The following is a 10,681-nucleotide window of genomic DNA, read 5'->3' on the forward strand; positions in this document are numbered from 1 at the left end:
CAGGCAGAGGTGCACACAGGATGGTTACACAAGAAAATGCTCACTTTCTAAGTGGCATTTTCCAACACAATCTAAAAAAAAATCCACCTTTACTAAAAGGTGTGTTATCAAATTCCGAGTTCAGAGAACCCTAACTCCAAATCTCTAGCTCTTCCTAACTGAACGTTATACTTGTAAAATTTTGCAAGGTAGCTCCAGTGATAGCCTATGGGAGTGCTAGTTCTGGCAATAGTGAAAAATGAAATACACAGTATTTCACTATCAGGACATGTAAAACACTCCAATACATGTCCCATCTTTGACATACACTGCACCATGCCCAAGGGGGTATCTTGGGCCTAGCTTAGGGGTGACTTACAGGGAAGGTTATGGCCTGGCAAGTGGATGCACTCGCCAGGTCAACCTGCCATGTGTAAACTGTGCATGTGGACACTGCAGTGGCAGGGTCGAGACACTTGAAAGGCTACTTGTGTGGGTGGTGCAATCAGTGCTGCAGGCCCACAAGTAGCATTTCATTTACAGCTCCTGGGCACAGTGTATATGCCAATCATGGATAACCAATGATAATTTACACAGGGAGCACACATCAGGCTGGCAGCAAGCCTCCTCACCTTGCTAGTGATAGGATTCATGCAGTGATCCTAACAAACTGATTTCATATAACCTGTCAAATACAAAATAGAAGTGCCTAGTTACAATCTTTGGGATATACACATCAGAAGAGGAAAATACAGCTGTATTTAGAAGTTTCACATGTAAACCTGTTACTCTACCGCTAATCCTGGCATATTAGGCAACCATGCACAATTCATCAAGGAACGCAAACGTTGAGTTTGTTATCGATTTCCCTCCTCGCTTTTTCACAAAATTATTTTCCCTGTTGATAAACCCATCTCCTACACACATGAGTTGTGTTGCACCAAACTTTTGGTGGTGTCCATTTGCAAGAGACATTTGCCTACCTTTCTTAATAATAAAAAAATCACCTCTTTTGCAGTCTTTTCTATTGGAGTAAATAAACCTCAATCTTGAAACTATTGCCACTCAGCGGGTCTTTGTATCGAACTGAGGCTGAATTCACAATTCTGCAAGGGTGCACAGGCAGAATTTTAAATGTCGACATACACAAATATAGAGTTGAAAATATTGTGATACAGAAATAGACAGCAAGAATATCGTGGTCAAGAATATCCACTTGGAGGTAAAAAATATTGTTTTTAAAAATATCGGTCATTAATATTATTTGCAAAAATAGTTTTTTAAAATATAGCTTTTTTAGTGTATGTATTTTAAAAGTATGTGATTTTTTGTATAAGTATTGCTTTTATTCTTTAATATACGTGTTACATTTTTAGTAGTTATTCATTTTAATTAAATTTTGCGTTTAGTTCTGTAGCGGGTTGATAGGGGAATAGGGTGGGGAGTAATTTAATTATATTACATTGTTTATTTATTGAATTTAGATCATAGTGTAAATTGTGGGAAATTATTAATTGGTTGTTAACTATAATAACTTGGTTATTATGTTAATTGTCTTTATTTAGGAGCAGGTTGTGGGTTTATAGGGAATAGGGTGGGAAGCAATTTATTTGATTAATAATTATTTGTTATTTAATGCGAATTAAAATATGGCAATTGTGTAACTAATAGATGTTAGTAGGGTTTATAGTGGTAAAGGGTGGGAAGTAATATCTTTAATTAGTTAATAAGTGGTTAGTTGATGTTAATTTATTAATGTTAAGCTAGTTATGGAAATTGTGTAATGATTTTTAGGTGTGGGTTGTGGTGCTTATTGGGGTTGAAAGTGCAACGTTAATTGTTTAATTAGTATTACTTAATAAATTCATAAATATTTATGGTAATTGTTTAATTTTCTTTTGTGTGCATTTCGGTTTTATAAGGGTAAGGTTTGGGGAGTAAATTAATTTATCTGTTTTGATTTTTTAATTAATTATATTTCTTTAATTGATACTTAATTATGGAGGTACATTTTTTTATTTTAAATGTGTGTTGTGAACTGTGTGGTGTTATAGGGTAGGAAATAAAGATTACATTTATGTAATTAATGTTTTTGATTATAAATATTTATTAAAATAGAAATTTGTAAATTAAAAAAATTCTAAGTATTTGTTAGATTTTTTAACAAGGTTTATCTTTTGTAATTTTTTATAGTTTTATATATTTTTTTTAAATCGTGTTGTAGTTTGTTTTAGTTTTGAACTGACTTCAATGGGAATAATAATTTTTACCCCTCTGCTATCCAACTTTTTCCCTACTGTTGCACTCACTGGAGTGGGAATAGTAATTTTTACCCCTCCAATATCCAACACTTTCCCTACTGTTGCACTCAATGGAGTGCGAAATTTAATTTAAAATACTATTACATATTTTAATTTATAATATTTTATTAGATTTTATGTTATAGCTATATATGTAAAGTTTTATATATTTATAAATTTTAAAAATAAATTAAAATTCATATTTGTTTTTAAGTAAATATATATTACATTTCATACATGTATGTTTACATTACATTTATTTAAATGTATAATAAATGCAAATATATTTTTTAAAGTTAATTTTTTTATATTTAACATTTTTATATATAAGAATATATTTTTTTTACACGCTATTGTACATCGATAGTTTTTTCGATATTTTTATACTTACCATTATAAATATAGGATGTCGATATTTGACAGATATTTGTGTATGGGGATATTTTAGTTATCAATATTCTATTAGTGAACCAACAGATTGGTAAAATTACATCTCAAATCTATTCAATTTAGCAAAATCAGAATTCCCCTGGCTAAAGCATGCATAAATATCATCCAAGCGGTACAACTAATAATGCAGAGATTTTTTTTTTTTAAAGGAAACATGTACAAAGCAAAGACTTGTTTCCATGAAAGAAACACTAATTCTCAGCTAAAGTTGGGGATAGATTGAGGAATTTCAAATGTAGCTGGCATCAAACACAGTATATTGTGCAAGTTTACTATTTTTTCCCAAACTCCAAGGTAATATTAATTTTACAACTGGAAACTGCACAGTCAGGGCAGATATCTCCACTCAAAGATTAGACCTGGTCAGAGCTCAGTTGTTCTCCGCAGAGTTACCGAAAAACTCCACCCAATTTCAGAGTTCTGCAAGTAGGCGGAGTATTGTTCGGCCACCCCTAATGAAGTCCCGGTGGAGGCTTAGAGTCCTTGGGTGCCAAGAAACCCTCATGTTACCACCAGTAAGCCCCACACAGCAGAATTGCAGCACACTGAGACCCCACCCTCTTTCTCCCCCACAACTCCTTGTGTATTACTGGTTGGGGACAGTAGTCTAGGAGGCGAACGCACCAGTAAACTCTGCTCCGCCAGTGGTTGGTGTTCTTGTGACATCTGCTCTCCAAGCAGAGTGACAAAACTCAAACTTTGCCAGGAGAGCAGAGTGTCCCACCCAGCCCTAATAAAGATGGGCCTGTTCAATTCTTTTTATGTGAGTTCCTTGCCCCTAGCTGCAGAGACTATGCAGTCATAAACATACAATTACCAGTTTGTAAATGGCAAAAAAGTAAACTTACACAAAAGTGTAAGGTTACCTTTGTGAATCAGACCGACTATTATGCTTTAGACTAGTCATTTGACTGGTCTGTACTGCTTACTGAATATTCTAGGGCAAAGCAATAGAGACTGAATTCATGTAATGTTGAGGCACGTAGCGACTGAGCCTAGTTGCACACTCCTCACATCTACTGTATGCCACCAGTCTATGTCTCACTTCAGACATATGAAGAAGCCCAAATGGACTTTCATGTATTCAATTAATCATTTTATCTAGACAAAAAGTTGCTTGCCATGATGAAGTTTCAGGATGATATGGAAGCCAAGAGCTTACATGCTGGGGTTCTTTTTACCATTGTAGTGCCCAAAGTAAAGCTCAAATATCCAGAAGGCAATACTGATTTCAGACAAGGGCTTGTACAATATGTACCTATGGCAACATACAAGGAATCCATGGTAAGACATACATTTGTAAAGGAGTAAAACAGCATGTGGTTTAAGATGACTGCTGTGGGATGGAAAAGTGCTCTGCATGGTAAAGCCATGTACTCGTGCCCCATATGCCCAACTGTACTGTTGTCTGGATCCCTAATCCGGACTGTCATAGGCAAACAGATCATGAATGTGATAAGTTGTAGCAACCAGGCCTTTTTACCATGTACCACTAGACGTGGCCTACAGGCTCACCTTTTTAAAAGTTCTGCTACTATGTGCTTAACACACCTTTGCCCCAAATCAAGTAGATGTGCGATACTACCCCTGTGCTATGGAGTAACTCTGATGGACGCATGTGTACCTAGGAAGGCTACAGTACTGCAATAGAGCAGTACAGTGTAGTAAGTGTGGATAACACAAGTATGCCTGAGAAAAATACATTACAAGATATGTAGTGCTGTACAATGGAAGCATATGCTAGATGCATGTGTGCTTGAGTGAAGTACAATACATGAAGGGTGAAGTGCTGTGTTGCTCACACATTGCGAGTGTGCTGGAAGCATGTTTTTTGTAAATAGTACTGCCTCATTTAACATAGCAGAGCTTCAGTACTAAAAAGCGTGCACTAACAATACATGTGATGGTATAATGAATAAAGGTAACTGTACAGTCGCAGCACACATTTAATCCAGCACTAAATGAATGTGCCTACAATGGTACATTGCATGGAGGACCCTGGGTTGCATTTTGTAAAGTCCAGGCCTGACTGGGGGAGACACGTGGATGGGATCTTGCAGAGCTTCCCCTTCTCAGTGACCAGGACTGGGGTGGGGTGGGGTGGGGTGGGGTTAGCCCCATCAGTCTCCTTGCTGTGTGAGGGAGATATGCCAGGGAAACAAAAAACACCTGCTGCGGATCACCAGTGCCTGCCTGCCAACACCAGTGTGCCCTGTGAGGGTAATGAAAGCATTGGAGGGAGCAAGGTCTGGTGAGGAGCTCTACTGTAAGGACTTCATGGGAGGATTCGGCTATGTACTGATCAGCCAGCCACCTGTGTGCAGAACGGTTTTCAGCAACCACTATATGCCAGGAGAGGGCCCCAATAGACTGAGCGCCATGTGGGTCTTGCTACACCAATAAGGCTGTGCTAACCCCCTATGCCAGAGTGGGCCCACGGTAAAATTACTACAAGGAGTGCAAAGATGTTCAACTGCATGGGCCAGGCCCCTTGTGCTGGAAGAGTTATGCAATTATGCATCACAGAAACCCCATATGCCAGGTAAGGTTGCCTGTACCAATACCACCAAACGATTCGTGCTGCCACCCAAAGGAGGGACTGAGGCTCGAATACGCAGTTTGCTCCTGCCCTGCTAGGGACCTGTGCCCAACACACCATATAACTGCTGGAGAGGATGTGGAAGATGTTGCATCCTCGCTGGCTTCAGTGGGTGTTGAGGAAAGTGAAAGACTAAGTTAACTTACTGAGTCTTCACAAGGGAGAGAGCTGCTACAATGAGAGAGCCTGTGCAGCCAATCTTCTCTCACCTGGCAGGACTCGCGAGTGCAAGTTGAAGGTCATTGCTGAACTCTTCGGTGCAGCAGGAGTGGGTAAGACGAGAGCTAGACCAGTTGGGCCCCAGGAGTGACAGGGTGAGAAGGGAGTGACTGCCAACCTTACTGCAGCTCCATAGAAACTTAACTAAAATGCCAGAGTCAAAGGGAGCACTTTAGTACTTAATGCAGCCACCAGTGAAAAGGGGAATAACCCTAACAGGTTACAAAAAGGCTGGTGGGACAATGATTCACTTGACTAGAGTCCTGGCCTCAAGGGGATGGGGTTGTTGCTTCTGAATGTTGTATTGATTTGAATCTGTCGAGTTAGAAAAAACAAACACTTGCTTGTAATAGAAAGTATTTGACTGGTCATGGATTTATAGTTCAAACCCTTTACAATTTGAGCTACGAGTTTTGTTTAGGGACCTGTATCTGCACCCGCTAACCCCTTCATTCTCCAGAGGGAGCCTGGACTGCTTGGCCACAGCCATCTTTGGCAGTCGAGTGCAGAAGGAGTACTAGGCGCAGTGGAGAGGGCTCCATAGGTTTGCCCTGCAACATCAGGGGTACAAGACCTCAACCATCACAGTTTGCCCCAATAACCTCTGCGTTGCCCCATGGCCCTCTGAAAGCGGTTACAACAAGTGGCTCTAGATCATGGTCAGAAATTGGGTTTTTGGTTGGCTAGAGTATGCACATAAGCCAGACAGAACTCCCCATTTTAGTCAGGGTAAGGGAGTTCCACACCCAAGATAACTCCTCACCCCCTTGGTAGCTTGGCACAAGCAGTCAGGTTTATCCCAGAGACAATATGGAAAGCATTTGTGCAACAAACCAGTGACAAATGAACCACAAAAATTCACACACTAGAATATGAAAAATAAGTATCTGTATTGCATACAAACCTAGACCAAAACTATACACCAATAATCACTTTGCCAACTAGGCAATTGTCAAAACATCACAGTTCGTGCAATAAGAGACTTAGGTTGCACCATGCAAACACCATCACTGCGCAAACAAATGCAAGTCCCGAAAAACTAGTTATCCTGAAGGCAAAAATGACACCATAACAGGGCATGAACTGCAGCAGTTCGGGAGAGAAAACACATGAACCATAACTGCTGGGCATAATACGCCAACCCAGCCAATATAAGGTAAAGCAATCTACATCAGGCATGAAATGCAGCACGTTATAAAATACATGAATTACCACATTGCACCATGAAATCAGAGCATGGTGTACCTGTGCTCCCATTACAGTTTATACAGTGATTTCCTGGGCACCATGTAGGAGGCAGAAGCAGCTGCACACCCATTATAATGAATACATAAGCTTTAAACTTTAAATAAATGGCACATCCACCGAGGACTGTTGCTGTATTGCCGCAAGCAAGTGAAGGTACCTTACCATGGGTCAAAAAGCATACACACCCCAATGAGATCTCGCTGGACACCTCTCGTCGCTAACTTCATCAGAGACCTGGGCCACCATGTGGACACTGTTCAGCTGTAAGGCAACACATCCTGGTAGCAGGCAGCTTGTTTGGCACAGAGGCCCTAAACCGAGCCACTGAGCAGGTACACAACTGTCCCTCACAACAACCACCACTCTTTATAGCAGGAGGTGCTGCTCGCTCATCACTATGCACGGTCCCGTGGTTTGAGCAAGTGTAGGATCTGCTTATTATGGTCACCCCCACTTTGCTTCTTTACACTGTTTTTGCCTAGTCTGACTGGGATCCTGCTAATCAGGAACCAAGTCCATCTGCTTTCTCCCTAAAATGTTGTGTCATGTACACTCCAAATTGGATACTGGGGTACCCCTGTCAGTCCTAGTATATGGTACCCATGGCATAGGTACCCAGAGGCCTCCCATGGGCTGAAGCTAGCATTATGCCACCCATTTTGTATGGCCTCTCATGGATCTACAGGCCTGCCGTTGCAGCCTGCAAGTGGTACAGGTACCACTTAAGATTAGGTTTACTACATCTACGGGTCACTACACTTAAAACCTTGAAGTGACCCCTATAGCAGGCATTGACAATCCTGAAGGCAGGGTGCTTGGTTCTAAGTAAGAGGGTACCACTGCACAAGCAGGGCACCCATGCAGCCTAGAGAGTCCATTCTCCCAGGGTGTTAAAGCTGCAGCCGTTTGACAGAGTGGCATTATGCAACCACGTGATGACCAACTCTAAAACAGCTGAAAGTAACCCCATCGTGTTTGGTGTCACACATTGTAGAATCATATCCTCACACCGGTAACAGTGCAGGAGGTATGCTTCCACCCTCAGAAGAGAGCCTTGTGAGGTCCCTTGTATTCCCAGTACCAGCCTTCTAGTCCGGGCAGACCAAAAGGGTAGCTGCCGACCAGACATTTTTGCCCTTCTGCTGCTGAGCCAAGCTCGAGCAGGGGGAAGGCAGAATCTGTATCCTGTCACAGGTAGGTGCGACCACCTGTCAGACAGGGTTTAGTGTATTAAGCCAGGGTGAGTGCGCTTGCCAGCGACCAAATGTCTGCATGAGGGGCACATTAGGACCCCGTGCATAGTCCAGTTCAAACCAGTCCTGGGAGCCAGTGGCTCCTGCTCTGGCACGAAACTGGACAAAGGCCATGGGAGTAACCTCCCACTGTCCAAACCCTCCCCTGTGAGGGTCCCCTGAATCTGTCCAACACTACCATGGGTACAAAAGGGCTTACCTGGCTGTAAGACCTTAGATTCGACATGGACAAGATTCTGATCAAGAAACCACTGAACTTCAAGTCTTGACACTCTGGACTTTGTTTGGACCAGACTTGGTCTCCCTCTCACACTGCAGCATAGTCTGTGTGCTTGCACCATAAAGGCTCTGTGCAGGACCTGTGGAGCATAAAGGACAACCAAAGATATCTCCCTTGGAGATAAGGAGTCACTCCCAGGCACTAATGCAACTGACTGGTCTGCTGCTCCTGAGCTCCTGCAGACTCCGAAGGCTCCAGCAACACAGTAGGTGGGTTCCACGTCCCTAGAGGTCTGAACTGCCCTCTCACCAAATTGGAGGTCAGAATCCCTTGTGAGGGTTGCAATACCTGTACCCTGTGTATTTTGGCAAGTGCATATGCTTGTCTGCATTCTCAAACAATTGCACTGGGCTCGGAGTAGCCTCAACCTTTGGCATCATCTCCACCAAAGAACTTTGGCCTCCTCGCACTCGCTGTTGCTTTGTAAACCTGCTGGAGGTCCCCTCACGACTCCTGTGGGTCAACACTGCTTTTCTTGGGCTCCCCTGGTTGCTCCAGGCTTGCCCCCAACCCCTGTGCTTGGTGAGTCTCCTGGACCTTGCTGGTCCAAACCATAACCTTTCTTTGCCATCCTCATGGGTTGCCACTGAAAAGGCTTGTTGGTGCTCCAGCCAGACACGGATCCCTCCGCACTCAACCTCGTTTGTTGGACAGCTTGTATGCGGCTCCGGATCAGTGAAGTCTCCTGGTCCCGGTGGCTTTAGAGTCAAGACCCCCTCAATGCACCAGAAGCACCAAACAGAGGTGGGTATTCATCTGAGCCCCTGGTCACTCCCGAGTGACCCAGACTGTCCCCTCTGCTTTCAGGTACTCTTCCCCAAGAATCCACCTTTGGATTCCAATGGACACTTTTCTTCTTTCCCACAGTGGCCTTTCCTTGAAGTCCTCCATTGAGATCAACAGCAGTTTGACACCACTTTAGCCCTACTGACCCAGCTTCCCAGGGATAGGTAACTCCAGTACTATGGTATATACGGGTGGGGTGGCTCTCCAACCTCCTATAATCCAAAGGGCTTCCTTGTAATCCACTGGGAAGGGTCCGTAAGCTTTAAAACTGCAACTGCGACTTAGAATTGTACAGCGCATACGGTTGTGTTTCTACACTGCACAGTCCTCTAGATACTGTCTTAACAGTAAGCAGTGGTTCTTATACCACTATTTTAGTATATGCTTTGGTCTCCCCTGAAGCCCACTGTGTATTAGTACTACTTACAGTTGTGCTACTGTGTAGAGTGCTTGGTGTTGATCTGCGCTTAGCAGCCACTGAAGTATTTAGAGTGTTCTAATCACATAAATGAAAGGAACCACACAGTTTACAAATACAGCAAGGTTTCATTCTGGTAAAACAAGCTTTAATATTCCTTCCAGACTGAGCCTGACGGCTGCTCTCCACAGCTACAACTTGGATAGCTTTCTACGATTAGATTGGACCTCTTAAATAACCATGAGGGTTGTTTGGACTGGCACAGGGTGCTCACTTAATGGACAGCATATACCAGGTCAACTTTTCACAGCAAGGCACTAGGGGATTGGTCATGCAGTACTTTTTTTCCTCATTCAGCTTCTCTCCAGCTGGGGAGGTGTCAGAGAGCAAAGAATGCAGAGGTAGGGGGGGGGGGGGGGGGGGGGAAGAGATAGAAATCTCAGAACTCCCAGTGAAGTTTCTTGGGTGCCTTCAGGGCAAAGAGGTCAGGGCTCAAAACGCGCCGCTCATAAAGTACTCAAACGAGTAGATCTCAGCAAGCTAGAACTACTCCATGAAGCGCCCACCACGGTGATGGACTGAGGAGTGCTCACCATATGTTTCCCTCTGAGGCTAAAGAGCAGTCACATGGAAGCCGCCAGGAGCAGACCAGTGATCACCACACGCTGAACTCCTAAGAGAGCACTCTGGGGCAAAAGAGCAGGGGAAACAGGCCAGCACATCCAGCAGTACAAAGTAGTAGTCTTCCCCCCCCTCCCCCCCCCCCCCCCTTCTGCCCCACAAGCAGCTGGCCATACAACACAGCAGGCAGTCCCAATAGTGGTTCCTGCGGGCAGCTCAGGCCCCTGGCAAGGTGCACCATGTAGGGCCAGCATCATCTGGTTACAAGTCCCACACAGCGTATAAAAACAGGGGGGGGGGTCCAGAGCAAAAATAATTCTACTCCAAAGTAGTGATGTGGAGGTAAACCCAAAAGCAGTCTTAGAAGTGTACAACACCATTCAATACCAGCTCTAGCTCCAGACATCAGCAGTGGGTAAATGAGCCCTTTGTGAGGAGGGCCCAGCCTATACAAACGTAAGCGTGCCTCACCTCTCTCTCTCTCTCTCTCTCTCTCTGTCTGTCTCTCTCTCTCCCAGCTCATGAAGA

This window comes from Triturus cristatus, chromosome 8 (assembly GCF_964204655.1).
Source record: "Triturus cristatus chromosome 8, aTriCri1.1, whole genome shotgun sequence".
In the NCBI taxonomy this organism is placed as follows: Eukaryota; Metazoa; Chordata; class Amphibia; order Caudata; family Salamandridae; genus Triturus; species Triturus cristatus.